Genomic DNA, 19,353 nt, shown 5'->3' with positions numbered 1-19,353 from the left:
ACTCAGGGAACATGCGCAAAAAGTAAACAAAAATGTAGATAGAGCAGCGCACCTTGGTGCGTATATAAACTCTTGCAACAATTGTGAGGCACAACTTGACGGAACGTCGATTCTAGGCAAAAGCAAGAATGAGCATGCGCGGCTTACCATAGAGGCCTCCCACATAAAAAGGCAAGGTGATAATTGCATCAGTGAGATATCTTTGTCCCTGCACCCATCTGAATTTGACTTCCTACGTTTGCTTATGTGATAATTTGGCAGATCTCTGTAATGTAATCTGAGTGCCTGCACGGTTGTGTGGTCTAGGGTTTATATTGCATCGACGACGGAGAAATAAAGTTGTTAGCCTCGATGTGTCGTATGTTCCTTTTGTGGTCCGTCTTAGGTGTTTGTGCTGTAAGTTTAAGTTGCTTGACTAAGCCATTCTAAATTAACAGTGGCTTGTATAATGAGGCTGATCAGTGGTATTTTGCATGCACTAGCACACAAATATGATAAATGTCAAAGTACTAAATTAAGAAATTGGGACTCAACACACAAACAAGCTACATAATTTAGTGTAGTTATTGGGCTGTATTTCCGAGCAGGCTATTAAATATAAACCGTATTTTACAAACCAGAACCCACCTGCTGATTATGAGACGTGCCGTAGCGAGTAACCACGGATTAATTGGGACAACCTGGGGTTCTTTAACATGCACCTAAACCTAAGTACACAGGTGCTTTTGCATTTCACTCCCACTGAAATGCAGTTTTGTTTACGACTAGATTTGCGAAAGTTCTGAACAGGATTCCCCCTATATTTTTACAGTGGGCACTCTTTAAATGGAGCCTCAAGGGGCCGGGGAAATTGGTTCCATTTACCAGGCATTCTATTTAGTGCGAGACATTGCAGAGAGCCAACCGACCATCAGGATGGTGTCCTGTTTAAGCGACAGTTTCGCTAAAGCAATTTTCGTTTATGAAGGTTCCACTGCAGTCCTTAATAGTGGATGAGTTGTGTTCTGCATGGACACTTTAGCATGGCTACCATGTTTAGTTGAATATTGTGCAAGCAGCGACATTTCACTGTACCCAGTGCAATATATAAAGCCAGCAATGTAACATGCTGCAAATGCAGCCACGAACAAGTAACTCCCCTAGCATACCCAATAACAGCATCTTTAGACGAGATTAGTACTGCTTTCTCATGTTTAAGTGCCTTGTTTTCAGAAATCAAATCCTCCTGATCACATTGGTTTCCAATCGTGTCATTCCCCGCGCTGAGGTCATTTGAGATTGCATTTAATTTCACTTCAGATAGCATATTGGTCTTATTTAAAAAGCACATGGCATCACAGTCACCACCTAGATATAGAATTTGAGCTGCAACGCAGTAGCAGACATTCTGAGGTAGATGCCTAACTATTCTTTTGAATTGGGATGCATACTCGAAACACTGCTATGCAATTGCAGACAGGGCTGGTAGTGTAGCAACCAGGACGGATTTAACGGACATACAGGAGCAAAATCGTGTGAGCTTTGAATAAATATTCTCTATGAGGAACCATGCTGTCCAGATATAAAATGGGGATCGAAATAAAGTAGTTGGATAGCAAACCTGCATTTCATTAAGTAAATAAAATACTGTTCATGCTACCTTCCAGGGTGCACACTACATTCTCTTTCTTTGAATGTGAATTTGTTACCTTGCCATGGGTTGCCAAATGTATGGGTGTATTGTTGGTCGAGGGTGGATATAGGTCTCAGGCTAGAGGAAATATTTCGACAAGGAGACTTGCCAGGTTGAACAACGAGTGTCTCAGGCTGGAGCCATTTGGTTCCCTTGCAATGATGTTGGCTCCAGCTTGAGACTTTTTTTGTTGGACAACTGTTGACAATTAATGTCGCCATCTTTTCATTTACCCTCATCTTATTCAACCCATTGCTCCACGCAGGAGCTGCAGTTTCTTTAAGAATAAAAATATTAATGAGCTCAAAGGCTTTGTGCATGGCTGCGTCCCCAAGTGCAAAAATTCGTTTTCAATGAATGACAGAGTTGGTACCTTTCTTGAGCATTCAATAAGAAGAACCAAAATTAAGCTAACTGACTCGTTATGACGACAAGTAAACATGAATTGATGTGGAGTGCCATTTCTTCATTTCACACCAGGCTTGGGGCCAGCCGGACTTCTTCCTAAAATTGAGAAAATTTTTCTAATTAATTACATATTAAGAGTAATCTCTTCATAACCTAAAAATTTTAAAAAATGGTTATTTGGTTATTCATATTTAGTTAGGAACAGCGCGAAGAACACTGACGAAGTAAGGGCGTATACAGTAATGACACATAGTGCTGGTTGACTACAGATTTAATATTAGAACAGACAAACAGTTAAGTACTTTGGAATACTTCCTAAAAGCCATAAAAAACCAAAGCAGGAAGCAGTTGTACGAAATAATGTATGTGCATGAAAAATGCACTTGATCATCGGTTTGCAGATATGTGTGCCATTTACTTGTCAGTTAACAATACGTGTTACACTGAAACATTTCTCCTACAATTTGGCAATTCTGTGGGCACTGATTATTGCTTGGGTCAGTTGGTTGCTGTTGTTACTGCTATTAGTGTATGGTGAAGTGTAATGTAGATGGGGACGTGCTACTGACAACTACGAACATTGGCAAATTTTGCTGCACCAGGATAATGCATGCATTGTCCTGCTGCAGCAAAACTTTCCAGTAAACTTTCACAGTTCTCTGTAGTACTTTCCCATCTGTCTCGCCTCACACTGTTTCATCTATAGCGCTTCACCATACTATAATATGCGCCACCAACTGACACAAAATTCTACCCTTCTGAAGTTCCTACTGCTACTTCGCACTCGTCACATTCAGGCTGCCAGCCGTACTAAGCCCAATGTAGTATAACTGCATGGACTGGCAGCTCCTGTCATGGATTTACTCTGGTGTAATGGCACCACAGAAGCAAACGAAGACAAAGACATGCAGGACACAAGTGCTTAACCTCAACTCTGGCTTTAATAAGAAAACAGACATATACAACACGTAGTGACACGAAGTGACGTTATTAATTCAAAAACAAATTCTTCGTGCAATTTAATTGAGAATGACTGATGCATTTGTCCTTTTCACGCTAATCTGCCAAAGCTTAATTATGTTATGTACATTTGCTCATAATTTCTGGCAACGAGTTTCGAAGAACACTGGAACAAACCACTCTATTTTGTAGTGTATCACAATGTGCGGATGAGAGTTGTTGCACACAAACGTCATTAGCCCCAATCTCAAATTATTACAATGCGTGTCTATGCAATGCAAGCATGACTGGATAGGAATGGCAGACTGTACATAACCTCCGTTGCGCAGTGCAACGCTTGCAAATTGTGCTGCACGCAACAAACAAATTAGTTTGTTTTCCTGGCTTCAGTCTTTTTTTCTCATCACAGCAAATCTCTCTTCACATGTTCCATACAAAAAAAAATGTTTGCCCGTAGGGACCAGCTACACAATTACTCACGAAAATCCCAAATGCATACCAAACAACTGCAACCACTTCTTTACTTCATCATCTCATTCATTATATTCCCTAGTCATGCCTGATTTAGTTGCGCAAATCCTTTTTCTCAGGCCCTTGTTAGGAGAGTTTTGTGCTGCAACAAAAGGCAGAAGCCAAAAAAGGAAGAGGTTGGTTGTGGCTTGAAGCACAATATGCATCTAGTGAGCTAGGCCGCAAGCGTTGCGTAGTCTGCTGCCATCACAAGGCCGTGCCTACATTGGACAGATGGGATGCTCTATTAATGTGAAATCAGGGAGATTGAGGCAGTATGAGTCATCTGTGTGAAACAACCCTCCCTCACACAATGGTAAATGCTGCAAAGAATGTGACCGCGGTCCTGTGTTCCACAAAACTTGCGTTGTAGCGAGATATTATGACCTGACAACATGCAACGTAATTGTGGTTTGCAACATTTAAAAAGAATGATAAATGTATCAGTGATCCATTAGTTGCACTGCATAAAGAATTTCTTTTAACAGATACCATCACATAATGTCTCCACCTGTTATTAAATATTACGTTGCCTTATTTTAAAGCTTGAAGTGAGATCCGGTGCTTGTGTCATGCGTACATATCTTTCTTCGTTTACTTTTTGTGGTGCCAATACACCATAATTTGTATAACCAAATGGCCACACTGCTTTTGTCACGTTATAGTGATGCTTGCAAAGCCTCGCAAACAGCAGCCTATTTGCTCAAAACGTGCTTTTGTACATATGCTTTTCCAAAAAGAAAAGCTGCGAAAAGGTAACAGAATCAACAGCAGTAGGTTAAATCCACTGCAATGCTTTACTTTTCTGCCTTTATTATTCGTTACACCTAAGTGGATCAGCCAGAGTGTGAATGTTACAGAAATGCACCAAATAAGTTGTTGAAATGATGCAAAAATGTTAACGCAACTAAGCATAGATTTATGTGCAATAATAGACACCACTCAGTTTCTTTCCTTCTGACACAAACGTAGTATATCTTATTTTTTTTGGCATGAAGAAAAGCATATGTAGACCAGGCAATATTTGAATGAGAGCGTTCACGATTAAGCACCACTGTGTGACCATTAGGGTACATACACTGTAAATAGTACAGATGATGTCCCGAATATCACAAGTGCAACATGTTAGCGAAAGCAGCAACCATTAACCCCGAAACTAACCAAATCCCACAAAAAAAATGGCTGTGGCTTAGCTAAGGTTAAGCCCAGGATGCGAAGCATACTAGCCTTTATTTTAGTTGTTGAACCACTGTTTAGCCTGGTGAACTGCTGTTGCTTAGCTATATTTGGTTTGGCTAGACGAACAAACAACTCATGCAGGCAAGCGCACGAGCTGAGACCCGGCTATGTAGCTACGCGGCCGCAAGCGAGCGCACGAGTTGAGCCTCCGCTTTTGCAGCTGTTATGACGTCATATGGTAGCTACGCGGCCACGTGCGGCGCAGCAAGGAAGAGCATGGTTGTGCGGCTAGTATGCTTCGCATAATAAAAAATAGATGTATGTGTCAGTGCAGCACCTGTATTCTGAAGTTACAGGAAAGTGGCATGCTTGTTAACAAACCTACAACCAAGGCACATTTGTATGTGGCCAACCCCTGCCTCTTTATGTGCGTTCGTGCCTTTGACAAGGTGTTACTAGATATTTATTTGCTTGTCTGTTGCAAAAACACATCAATTATCAGGTCCGTGCACAGTGCACCATGCCATTTATCTATGTGGACTCACTTTGAGTCCTTAGCACTGCTCTCACCTGTTCAGAACTAACAATCGCAAAAAGACTTGTTCTACTTAAATCTACATGCCTGAACATGCGGGTTCTGCAGTTGAAATAAGGTAATTATAAGTAAAACGAATGACATGTTCTGATGAACTTTGTTTTCATAATCTAATTGCTTATTTGGACACATAACCAGTCAGATAATTCGCACTAACACAAGAAAACAAATTCAACACACCGGTTTATACCGGTCGGTGCTCTTTTGACTTTAGTACACACTGAACCAACGACAGGCAGTGAGAAATACCAACAACCACTAACTTCCAGACGGCATTATTGGTCACATGTGCACATGATATAGCTACAAAAACCCAAAGGAAAGTAAACAAAGAAAAAACTACATTTTAACAGAAAAAGAACAAGACAAAACAAATTTCTTCTGGTAGCTAAGTCACAATCAAGGTGCAAATGCCAGCTATAGTTCGGCAAGCACACATTTAGTTATTTTGCTCAGTCACTCAATATCACAATTTCTTGTTTGACAGCAACACTGACGGGACATCTGTGCATATCTTTATTGCAAATGCCATTTTTGCTCGCCCCAAAATCCTTTTGTGGTTATTCATTTAGTACCTGCTTCGCCTGTACTGGCGTTGCAGGGGGATATACATTATGCGTAATGTAACTTACAGTCAAATCGAGCAAACAAAGCAGGGAGGGAATTATCTTTGAAAACTATGCGATCATTTGCAGGCGGAAAAACCTTGCAGTCCCTTTGGTCCAAGGAAAAAACAATGTGAGGCATCACCACTAAGGAAATTAATAAACCTGTTTAGTGTAATCTCTTTCTTGTGAGGTATGATGATAGCCTGATATGAATTTCCCTATCTCTACATGTTTGGAACAGTACATGCTATGAAATAACTTTAACTGAAGAGATTTCCTAGTCTTTTCAATCCTGCCATTGCAGCTTACCCTTACTCTCAGTAATACAAAGCCATTTAGTACGACTTCAAATTTTGAATTTGAGAGTCAGCGAATAAAGATATGGTTTTACGGTGTGTCACCGATACCTTCACATAGGTAGTATGAAGCAAACCCAGCCTTGCTTTTTCGTCCACTCTGTCCTCTTTGATACTGTCACACGCAGTGGGACGACACTATCATGAAAAGTGCTGGCAGTGGAGGTGAATGCTATGTCTGTCTCTCATTTCAATGCATCTCTGAAACTACAGATTATGCAAACCCCAGTACTAAACACGTGGGAAGACTGCACATAATACCACGCCATATCAGCACATCTAGTCTTTCCACACGCAGCAGATCACCTCTAGAACAGGGTGTGCAGGCTGCAGATGTGCTCAGCTGCGCTAGAAATGAAGACACACATGGACTGGGCCCCTCTGAGGGCCCCCTTAAAAGCTCAGTTTGTCATATTTTGTTTCTGCAATAGGCTAGTGCAAAGAGTGAATTTGCTTCATTCCTGAATAAAGGGAAAATCAGACATCCACCCATTCGTAGCAATTGCTACAAAGGAAACTCATACGGATTCCTCGAAAGAAAAGCCTCATAGTTGAAGAAAAATTCGTCCTGGTCCGGGACTCGAACCCGCGACCACCGCCTTTCCGGGGCAGCCGCTCTACCATCTGAGCTAACCAGGCGCCTAGCAGATGGCAGGGCGAAGTCGAATTTGTCGACAACACACAGCAAAGGCAAGAGTTTCATGTAGTAGTTCTGCGGAAACCCGCAAGGTGGAGAGAAGTAATGAATAAAGGGAAAATCAGACATCCACCCGTTCGTAGCAATTGCTACAAAGGAAACCCACACGGATTCCTCGAAAGAAAGGCCTCATAGTTGAAGAAAAATTCGTCCTGGTCTGGGACTCGAACCCGGGACCACCGCCTTTCCGGGGCAGCCGCTCTACCATCTGAGCTAACCAGGCGGCTAGCAGATGGCAGGGCGAAGTCGAATTTGTCGACAACACAAAGCAAAGGCAAGAGTTTGACGTAGTAGTTCTGCGGAAACCCGCAAGGTGGAGAGAAGTAATGAATAAAGGGAAAATCAGACATCCACCCGTTCGTAGCAATTGCTACAAAGGAAACCCATACGGATTCCTCGAAAGAAAGGCCTCATAGTTGAAGAAAAATCTGTCCTGGTCCGGGACTCGAACCCGGGACCACCGTTTTTCCGGGGCAGCCGCTCTACCATCTGAGCTAACCAGGCGGCTAGCAGATGGCAGGGCGAAGTCGAATTTGTCAACAACACAAAGCAAAGGCAAGAGTTTGACGTAGTAGTTCTGCGGAAACCCGCAAGGTGGAGAGACGTAATGAATAAAGGGAAAATCCTGGTTAGCTCAGATGGTAGACCGGCTGCCCCGGAAAGGCGGTGGTCCCGAGTTCGAGTCCGGGACCAGGACGAATTTTTCTTCAACTATGAGGCCTTTCTTTCGAGGAATCCGTATGGGTTTCCTTTGTAGCAATTGCTACGAACGGGTGGATGTCTGATTTTCCCTGTGCTTCAAATGTGCTTCATCCAAAGTATGTTATCGCGACCATGCTGTTCTGTTGCACCTAGGCTCCCTGCGCTTGAGCGGAAGTTGTATTTTCTTCTATACGTTTGTTCAGGCTGTCATTAAACAGTTGGTAGTTTGGCACTTCACTGTCTTCCTTTCTTCTATCCCTTTTCAAGAAATGTATTTTGCGCCACAAAGTATACCTAGGAAATCTAAGCACCAACTTGCCCAAGAAGTCCTTTTGGAACATCTACACAGGGTGTTTTGACTAATGTCATACCAAGTGAGCACACTACAAACCTTGCGTGCATCGTTTTCATGACTCTTTCGATGACCATATTTCGTTTTCAGTGACTTTATCAACTAAGTATCTAGCGGCAGCTTGAACATAGGCACTCATGAGAACTCGCACCAGGCTTGGTCGAATATGTCCAGCACTGCATCACTGAGTAGTGAACCATGCTGTAAGAGTTGGCAACTAAATTGCCACCTTGAGATTGAAACTTTTCAACCTTACAATCAAGGCTTCAATTGCCCAGCCAGCAAGCTGCAGCAAAGGTGTGAACTATAGTCATCTGATGTCACATTCTATGTCATAGCGATAGCAGCTGATCTCTCTAGTGGTGGCCCTCAAGGCCAACAGGCATCCCTTTCTGTGCACGTGCTTGTGTAGGACTAGGCAGATGGTGCCAGTTTGTTCTTCAGCATTAACACTATGTTCACGCTGTATCGGGAACACATTTTCTTACTCACTGCAATAGCCCTTGAACCTACATAATTGCCACCAAGAGTCCTTTGTCCACCAACCTTTCCTTTGCCATGTCATTTGCTTCTGCCTTGATGTCATGGAGCAACTTCAGCTAGCTGAAGCATTGATGTTGTTTGAGTACCCACATAGCCTTGCAGTTTTCCAACCTGAACGTTGCTTCATTAAAAGCTGACATGATTTGGTCTCAGCAGACAGATCAGAGTTAAAAAACACTCATAAACTTCTTTCAAAGTCATTCTAACCTCGTCAATAATCCCGGGCCTTTTGATGTGTTATTCAGCATTGTCCAAAGCAAGTTGGCTCTTAATAATCAAATAACAACTTTGTGAGGGCAGCTACTGGGCTACCTGTCTCTTCAGCGAGCCTGAAATGTCTCCCAGCCATCAAAGCAAGAGCGCAAAAAAACGACAATGAAAAGTGTGGCAGACAAAATGTTCATGTAAATCCATATGTTTATCGACTGTTACACTAACTGAAAAAGATAGTTGTTTCGGTCACGAACAAACAGCCAGTTGCCCAGTCCTGCACAAGCACAGTGTAACGATGCTTATGGATTAAAATTTGTTGTGTGTGCATGTGGTGCAGTGTACCACATTTCATTTTCCTGAGGCTGCAGTACACTGGGGAGACTGGTTGCTACTTCAATAGGAAGCCCTTACAGTATTGCAGCCCTTTGTTCAGATCTTGCTGCAGATTGTATCAAATGCGAATGCAAACTGTTTTGCAGGACACGTCAGTTCAGTTCAAGCAATTAGACCGAGTAACCCAAGAAATACTTCGTGCCTCCAAAACGTTTTAATACAGTCCCTAGTTTAGTACAGGTTTTCGCCTGATGTTTTGGCTTCTACGGTATAATGCTGTGTATAAGGCTTGCTAGGTACTAGTGGTTTGATGTGCACACTCTCTTGTGTTGCTATAATTACAACTTGTAACAAAGATTTTCCTTCCTCACAAACGTTTGGACACAGTGCCTGTGAGTTCATCTTTTAACCTGTTTTTCATTCGATCTGTGCATTTACATCGAACGTAAACTACAAAATATCAGTACTGAGAATCGCAAAAGAACACACCTGCGTAACGATTCTGCCGAGATCGTTGGAGTGGTCAGTCACAGGATGCAACACCGGTAGAAAGGCATCCTGAGGTAAAGCAAAATAACAATCGTTGTAAGATGCGGATCAAAAATTTTATTCTGTGATGCTTTTGGCATGTATACTAATTACTACATTTGTATGTAAAATAGTTTTGCATAATAGCTGAGCAAGGTTAACGTCTCGCCCTGTGACTGTCAGCCAGTGCTACTCATGGCAATGGTGACAAATATGGCACATCCTTTCAAATGGAACTTTTGTGCATTACATGAATTGAACTTAGGTTCACATAATACATGACACCTGTGGTTAGGAGGATGTGTTGCATGCCACACCAACGCCACAAGTGGCACTGCCTAACACTTCCAGGGCCAGACTTAGTACATAAACAATACAAATGTGCAACAAAGTGAACAGGTGGATAGCTGCTGCTATAACTCAAAGATTGCATGCATCATGCAGATGTGAATGCAGCTCCCATCAGGATAGAGTTGTCCTTTGGTGCACTTCATTTCTCGTCCTCTTTTGTCTTCATTGCATGCTGGTGCCATATGGTAATAATGAACAAAAATTAAGCACCTCAGTTCCCATTCTTGTTTTGCTACATGCTGTAAAGTCATCCAAATGCGCTTAAGACTCTTAAGGATGTACTTTAGCCATTTTGTCTTGACAATATTGGTACTGAGCATAATGCATCATGCAAGAAACTTGCATATACCGGGCACCGCTATAGACACTGCGACCTCTGCAGTTTCTCCACAATCTGGCATAATGTGCTCAAGCTGCCTGTAAACACTGGAGGGTGTCTATGATACATTAAGAAGCTCAGCAAACATGAGAAGGGCCTAAAATGAAGGTCAGAGAAGCAAAGCAAATTTTTAACCATTCCTCTCGATGTTGCTATGAATGTGAAGGTGCCAGCAAATGATGTATTTGAACTGTGTTTTTTAATGGTGCAATACTAGAGAGCACATTTTTGCAATAATAATGTGACAGAGAAGAATGACAGAAACTAACTTAATGAATATTTTTCTAAACTTGCACGAGGGTTTCGTCATTATGCTGATGCACACACCTGCATATCTCTACTGTGAAGTCTTGTTTCGGTTTCCTATTTTATTTTCACATAGTAATTTACATCATACACTTGTCCTGAAATACATCACGTTAGGCTCCTTCAGTATTTTTTTTTTCTTACTGGAACACACATGCCTATACAGGGCACACACTCAAATACATGCAAAGCTGCCACGGGACTGGCCATTTGAGGTCGACATGTTTGTACAGCGCAAAAGACGAGGACTGAAGGAAGAACACAACACAGGTGCTGTCACACACACACTCAAGGCACTCTGCGGGATTCTCAGGCTTTTTTCATGCTCCTACAAACACGTTATGTAGCACATATTGAGCCACAGAAAGCTGTACTGGAAAATGTTCACGTTGCACTACAATTTTATAATTGAGACTTTTTATCTAATTATAATATCTGAGTTGATTATTTGATTAAGAATAATTAGGTAATTAGGCAAAATGCAGAAAATCTAAGTATTTCCAAGAGACAGGAAACAACATTACCTAGGTTCTGTGCAGCTAGGTGGCATATGCATATTTTTTTAAGTTTTCTAAAGTTACGTGGGATAACCTGCATACGTCCCATGGAACAAGTGTCACACCAATCACTCTAAGTGATGCCGCTAAACTAGCCATTGCACTTAAAACATATAGGGTAATAAAAGTAAACTCTAGGTAAGAGCATACCAAGACCTCTATTGCTGAAAAGGGAAACTGATGGGAGGCGACTGATCTCCGGTTATGAAGCTGCTTCATCCTCACAGCTGGCAACGAAACGGCCGCAACCACAGTCCTGAAATAAAAGAGAAAAAGTTGACATTACAATGATCACATAGAACACGAAAAAGCTGGTCGCCAGTTTATCTTGGAGAGCATCTGCTGCTACATTAGGTTTTGTATATTGGTCAGCTTATTGTTAAACTAAGCTTGCCAAAATTTTATACCTTAATTGCTTTGCTCTTTACAAACTAAAACCTTTGCCTAACTCACACTTATGCACTACTTAAGCTATGAGATGTTTACTGATCCCTTACAATGAATGGCTTCTAAGACAAATTATTTCACACAAAAGGATGCATAACTTATGAGTGTTACTGACATTGAATACCAAGGCATTACCTTTTTATAATAGACGATGGCAGACTTCAAGCACATTTTTCTCACAGATACAGGTTGATCGGTCTGCCTTTCTTTTTTCACCAGCAGTAGAAATTTTGTTGTTAATATTCGTGCAATATAGGATGATGCTATGATGTGTGATATGATCCTGAGTTGAAAAGCGCCACTTTTTTGTGTGAATTTGGCACCTAGAATTCAAAACTCAATATCTGTACCCAATACCCAACGGCACAGCAGCAAAGTAATTAAACATTAAACAAGTCCAGGTATCCAGTGCAGAGCGCCAGCTGTTGAATAACAACACTGCACAAGCATCGACTGTATAGATGTAGCGTAGTATGTGCACGGCAGGCGTAGTGGCGGCCTCCAGCAAAGAACACAGCCATGGAGCGACGCGCCCGTATGAGCCATCGCCGGCAATTCTATCGCGTAAATTGATATATCTCGTCACGGCACAGGCGTCGTTTTCTGGCCGCCGAGGCGCCGGCGCCACTGGTACTCACCTGCTCCGGCCGCCGAGGTTCAAGTGACGGCGTATCCAGTAATCTGAATCAAAGAAGGACACTGTTACCGCCAAGCAGTACGCTAACTATAAACTATAAAGCGTTTCTTATACTCTGACCGGCAGTTCATGCGGCGTTGACCCGTAGTGCCGTTGGAAGCTCACCACACGCTTTTAATACCACAAACGCGCCGCCGACATTTCACGCCCGTAGATCAAAGTCGACGGGCGCAGGCTCTACATGCTACACGCCGCAGTCGCACACTCCCTGCACAATCAGCGGCGTGGGCGCGAAGAGACACAGACGATAGCACGGAGCGTACTGGCAAATCTGCACAATGCGCGCTTAGTGAGCGACCTACTGCACACAATCGCACGAGCTAGGGGACTGGCGCCGCGTACGCGCCAGCTAGCAGATACCGCGCACAAAGAAGCGCCGCCGGTTCTCGCTCAAATGATCGCTGTACAAACACTCACACGCGCGCACCGCAGTAAACCCTTAACGAGCCGCCGCATTTTCAGGCGGCGGTTAGGCAGCGAAGCTTAGCTCACCTTGCACTGCACATAACTATTATGGTAGTGGCTTGCGCTTCGGGGAGCATGTCGAATGTTCACATCCACCCTATTAAAGACGCGGCACAGTCCCTCATCATGTAAAATTCTAATGCTTAAGTACACTCGCTTGACCCTAAACACTCAAGTCACCTCGATTACGACAAAGCTCGAAGAAACACAGAGATCGTGCAAGATGGTTCTAGACGGCCAACTGTCGCGCCATGTTGTACTGAGACCTTCAATAAGTCATATCAGCGCGTCTCTTCACTTCGAACATATGCACACTCATAGAACGTGTAATAATCGTTCGAAGTCACTTACCGTGGAGTCTTGGGGGTTCAATGCTGTGAGAAACAACAACCACGGTAGAAGAATGCGCCGCCGCTGACAATGGCTGCCCCTTTGCGGCTTTCAACGTACGCGCGCGCGCTCCGAAGGCTTGTGCTCCTCCGCGCGTAGTTCCGACCGTTCCAACTTTCGGCGTCCTGTGTGCAGCGCCAAGGCGCGGCTACTCCGAACAGAAAAACAGCGCCGACACACATTGCGCGGGATATTTCGAATGTGACTGCAGAAATAATCCTACTGAAATTGTCGCTGCGGCTGCCTGCCTTGTTGGTCACGGCTGAGTTATTCTTTTCTATATTTGGCTCGTCTCAGATATGGGTGTATTTCAACACTCCCACTTTCCCGTACGCCACCGTTATTCCTTGAAAACCCCCATTTTACAACCGCAATGGCCCTTCAAATGGGGCCGGGGGTATAATAATGGTTCTAGCTTATTTTACTACTTCTCGTGGGAGTACTCATTTTAGGCTAGAGGGGAAAAATGGCATATCAACTGTTAAAACGCCCATATGGGCTCATTTGTGTTTACAGTGTACGGACCGCCATTTTACAGCGAAAGCCGCTGCTCTCGTATTTATGACTAGTGCGTCGGTTTTAGTTGGTAAAGCGGGGGCCTTAAGGCGCCTGCGATGAACAGCCGCATCACGACGCTGCGTTTCCATTCCCCTAATAGAGAAAGAGTGGTGATCACTGACAATAGCACTGTAGCGCCCCTAGGCGACTTCTGACCGTATGAATTGCCTCGTGCGTGCGACCCGCTTCAATGTATCCGCTTCTAAGCTTTCGCCTCACTGTCGCCACTCGCGGCAAGAAGTGCAAAATTTAATAATTTGCTCGATCACCGTTTGTCATCAGAAATTTCTAGCATTCAAAACGAAAAACAAACACTTAAAGAAATAAAAATGTTTGTTATTTTAATTGTTGTATTTTAACGTATTCGTTTGAGCGAAAGCGCAGGTGCAAGAATGCGCCGCATGTACCCTGTTCGCATTCGATTTAGGATAGAAAGATAGTTCTCGAAAGAAGAAGCACGCCCTTGACGCGCCCGGGAAAGGCGTGGCAAGCGGCTCACGGCAAGTGTGCAGACAGGCAGCGGGACAGTCACGGTATTGCTAAGTTGCGATAATGCGTTGATAACGATACGCGGCGCTGGCGCGTTTCGTCGTGCAGCCGTCTGCACTTGAAACGTAGAAGCAGCGTGCCGCGCAGGGTGCGCTCATGTTGTCATACGCGGCTTTTTGTCTACATATTTTTTTGCCTGCAGCCTTTGCGCGTTTTACGCTATCATCGTTCACTGACTGCCCTCGAGCAAACTCGGGTAAAACTCGGGTGAACGAGAAACTCGACGCATCCTGCATAGCACCCCAGTTCTGAAAAAGAAAAGACTACTAGTTGTCCCAGCAAAAATTCCACATGGTTTTAAAGATAACCAAATACTATTAGCAAAAAAGCTAGCTGCAACTTGCTACCAGCCTGTTGCATTTTTCTTTATGTGTATTTTTTTCATTGCATCTTTGCATATAGTCAATTAATCAGAACACTGCAATCACTTCTAATGGGCATTGAAGAAGCTTTATTATGAATTTCTGACAAGCAAACTCTTAATAATGTTTTTCTTTTTGTGGGCAGGTGGTTCGTGCGGTGAAAACAAGCGCCAGTGCTTGTAGGCGCGCCACGGGTGTCTTAATATACCGGACTAAATGAAATATGCGTGAAAGCTATATCGACACGCAAACATATATATACTGGCCCGAAAAAATGAGAGATAAGCCCAACAGAGACGCAACAAAGAGAACGAGTGTCCAGGTGTTTTTTTAACTTTATATTTATATAACTATAACTTTAACTATATATACATATATATATATATATATATATATATATATATATATATATATATATATATATATATGTGTGTGTGTGTGTGTGTGTGTGTGTGTGTGTGTGTGTGTGTGTGTGTGTGTGTGTGTGTGTGTGTGTGTGTGTGTGTCAAATCAATCATGCCCGAGCCCTCAGCATGCAGGAATTTCAACAGGGCTTGCCAAAATAGTTTAGTCGGTTGTTTTTAAGTGTTTCGTAGCACTTTAGGGCTGACTTTTTGGTCCTTATGCTACAGATTTGCCAGCTGACTAAGCAATTGGAATAACTGAAGCACAGCTTCGCGCAATAAAGAAAATGGTAACCATAGGATACATAGCAGCCATACTGCACAGTTGCACCCATCCCTGTTAATTTTTTTAAATGTGAGCTTCTAGTTATGATGTTGTTCGCCCTGCCCCCCAAAAAACAAAAAAAAACAAAAGAAGGAAAGAAAATTAGAGAGCGAGGCTGCCCTTACGGAGGACGGACCACAGCTCGGACAACAAGCAAGCAGCAAACATAGCCTCAACAAGAATACTCCAGCGAGATGCCCTGGGGTGTGCTTTCACACTCCAGTGAGCCAGCGATCACCAAGGCAGCCACACAGGAGCCGGTACGAGAACACGAACTGTTGTAGAACTGGCGGACGCCCGACGATGTACAGTATTCAATAAATGCCACGTGTAACGGACCAAACAGTCATTCGCTTCCCTTTGTGAGGTGCCTTCACAATCCGAGGCACTGAGCCCGGCCAACTGACGGGACGGTCGCGCATCTGATGCAGGTTGTGAGACCGGGCTAGCTGGTATTCCATACAGAAGTGACTAGCGCAAGAGTGGACACGGGACACTAAAGAGATGACAAGGACAAGCGCAAACTTCCAACTGGTGTTTATTACAAAAAGCATGTATATATACTCTCGCGCCCTTGATCACAATCACTTGCAATCATGCAAGACAACGTCGTCATCACAAATAAACAAGAGCGCACCATGGCCGGGCCAAGGCTTAAGGCGGCCTACAACATACAGACCCCAGGAATGCAAATTCTTTCGCAGCCAATGTTAGGGATTGTTTGCTAACACAGTTGCCTTCTGCGACGCTACCTCAATGATGCTGCCTGAGTGATGAGCCCGAGACTCCTCCGGAATATTGCGGAGGGGGTGAAGGCCCTACCCCCTCCCCGGCGATAATGAAGCCTACACTATTCCCTACCTAAAGTGTCATTGCCAGAGTTTTGTCGCCCACATCATCTCAGGTTTCTTTTGAGTTGCCTCGACCTTTTCACTTAAGATTTCATTGTGGCTATTACCTTACTGCTTCATTGATGACGCGGACGACACAGTTTTTCATTCATGCTTGCGCATTATTTCTACAGATTTGGACAATGAGAGGACAAGCGCATTAGAAGCATCAGCGGCGGCTGCCTCATCTGTATTTTCCCACTTCTTCATTGCTTTAAATTTCCGCTGTAAACATCATGCACAAATGTTTTAAATTTATATGTATGCACAGGATAAACGTTTTCATATTTTTGAAAGGGAAGAAGGTAGCCAATTAACAATTATACGTAAAGGGATGAATAGACTATACCTAGGGAATCAATATGTTGCTATATGTTCACCTCGTTTCAAATTGCTTTGCACGCGTTTTTGACCCTCAAGAAAGTCTGTAGATTTCAGTGACCACTTCTAATAACTTACAACATTTATTAGGGATGGAAACATCATTCCTTATATGCAAGCAGCGTGTCCCAATTATCTACTACGCACAATGATTTTTAAAAAAAGAGCAATAGGTTACTCGGAGAAAACCTAGTGCATATTGTTTCCAGTACAGTGGAGCAGCTGCCAGTAATTTTTTCCTTACTGATATTTAATTAGGTAACTAAATAATAGCCTAACGCGAGACGTACTATCCTAGTTATCAAAGTGTCACTGAGGCGTTTGTAGGCACAACCAAGGGACATCTAACCGCGGTGGTTTCACTGACGTACAAATTGCGTACCAATTTTCTCGACTGATGAATAAACCCCGCGAAATATTGAAAATACCACGTGACTGCGCTACTACCCGCATCATAAACCAGCACCCTCGCGCAGGCTCCCTCCGAGTTGGCTAGAATGAAATAAAGGAAATGAAGAAAAAACGTCGTGCTCGACCTCGTTCCTTATCTGCCGCGCCCCGGCTGAAGTAACACGTCGCCTTTGGTGTTAGTTGGAAACAAGCTGATAGCTGTTGTCTTAGCGTACATTCTTAAAGATAAAGGTCGACATTTTCACCATGTTACTAACATGTTACTAACATGTTACTTGTCCCAAAAAGCACTGCAGATTTGTAGTGCCTTTGTAAGGCAGGTGGTAAAATGATAATAATAATAATATTTGGGGTTTTACGTGCCAAGAAAATGATGGTTAATACTTTCACTACCTGCTGAAGCTAGCAAAATGCACTAACTTAGTACTAACTAAGCACTACCTTAGTAGTGAAGCTACTAACGCAATTGAAATATAATAACCAACAATACAGTGGGGCCTGTTCGATTTATAAGTGCCGCTTGCATTGGCATACGAAGTCGATGGTATTCTAAAAGCATAAAGGAAGCAAAGTAATAAATACATGTAAAAAAAACACCAGAACCGCATCCTTTCGCTAAATATTAAGGGATCAGTTAAGGCTATATATACGAAACGCTTACCAGGGGCATTAAGGGTAAGGTAAGGATGCACTACATACCTACAACAAGCAACGATACGCAAGAACCCAACTACAGAACGACAAAGGGGCGCATGCTGAAAGAGAAACTTCAAGAGTATTTATAGCCCTAGTTCGAGGGAGCACATGTGGTACCGGTGAGCACCTATGTATTTGGTTTAATAATCAGAGCTTTGTGCACAAATTTCTAAAGCCTGCTGTCTGCATATATGTGTTCTGCGACGTCACACATAACTGTGAGTCGAACATAATGAACAACACTACAGTTTATCTCAGTTTTGCATATGGCTGTCACAATGACAGCATAATAGGCCACGGGCAAATGAAGTAGTAGTGGCTTAGTAGTATGAAGGCAACCAAGCCTCCCTTCCGACGGTGATTCGTCGCGTTTGGGGTCATCGTCTGGGAAACAATATGATGTTTTGCACTACTAACGTCGCAGGAATGTCGCATGATTGTGTTGTGCTCCTTTCCTTGTATGAAGTTCACGATGCTAACACACAGCATGTTCACGTTTTTCCGTGCCATATATATGTCATTTGCATGACGACCGAGTTGAAAACGAGGCATATGTATGCGTTATTTGCGTTTGTGGGTTGTAAATTACTTTGTATTGTGGAAGTTCTGGCAGTCTTATTACGCAAGGAGTACGAACGGAAACATATAAACATATTTTTGCGTGTCTGAAATTTTTAATTACCCTTAATACTCTTTACGACTGGTAAGTGGGCCATATGGCCTGTGTGAGTCAGCAACCTTTTGTTGCGATGCTCTTCCATGTGACAGACTGATGCATGGTGCGCGTTTATTTCTGTACTGTTGTAAAACTCATTTGTTTATTGACTCAATACAAATGTACTGCTTCTTCGCCGCAATAAATTTTGGTTACGCGGTGAAGCATGCTAAAAGTGGGAGGGGGCCGCTATCACCCAGCATAGTATGTCCACTTAGGCGACCTGAGAGGTGGCGGGTGCGCTAGTGTATAATTAAAGAAATCTTATGTCCAGTGACAGTGGTCCCTTTCCACTTTTAGCATGCTTCAGCGCAGTACAATACTTAGGCTTCACCGCGACACATTGATATTGCGAGAAAGGTAAGCTTAAAGGGAAGCTGAAGAGCCTGTCGAATTCAATAAGATGCTCATATACGGATGCGGGAACCTTATAAACCATGTAGGTAAAATTTGGGTTTTTTTTTCAATTAGGAGCGACGTAATCATCGGTTGAAATTGCGCTGTAGCTCCGCCCCCCATCGAGTGAGCGAGCGGAGCGGAGACCGGAAACCGCTGTGTTGTGACGTCAACTCTAGTGTTTCGTTCCTTCGCAGCGTCCGCGACCATGCCTGACCGCGTTTGTTTCTGCGTGCGTGCCATCGTAATCTGCTTCGATCGACCCTGCATTCCTTTGTTGGTGCGTCTGCGTGTATGTAGAGTGGTAGTCAACGTGCGTGGTAGTCAACGTGAGTGGTAGTCAACAGATGAAGGTCACTACACGTACTGCATGAACCGGGAAGCTTTTCACGCGTTTAAGCCGTCTTTGTAGATCGCC

At 43.4% G+C, this 19,353-nt stretch overlaps 1 long non-coding RNA gene across 1 annotated transcript; it reads right to left on the bottom strand.

The window, feature by feature from the left end:
* Window positions 1-205: 205 nt before the first annotated feature.
* LOC135915886 (uncharacterized) lies at window positions 206-13,355 on the bottom strand. Its single transcript, XR_010568777.2, has 5 exons — window positions 13,210-13,355; window positions 12,335-12,377; window positions 11,400-11,505; window positions 9,618-9,686; window positions 206-2,176 (listed from the first exon to the last, which is right to left on the bottom strand). It is a non-coding gene; the product is annotated as an uncharacterized lncRNA (long non-coding RNA).
* Window positions 13,356-19,353: the final 5,998 nt, after the last annotated feature.

This window comes from Dermacentor albipictus, unplaced genomic scaffold, assembly GCF_038994185.2.
Source record: "Dermacentor albipictus isolate Rhodes 1998 colony unplaced genomic scaffold, USDA_Dalb.pri_finalv2 scaffold_13, whole genome shotgun sequence".
NCBI classification, from domain to species: Eukaryota; Metazoa; Arthropoda; class Arachnida; order Ixodida; family Ixodidae; genus Dermacentor; species Dermacentor albipictus.
Note: the sequence above shows the minus strand (reverse complement) of the source record. Positions and strands in the feature narration are given on the sequence as shown.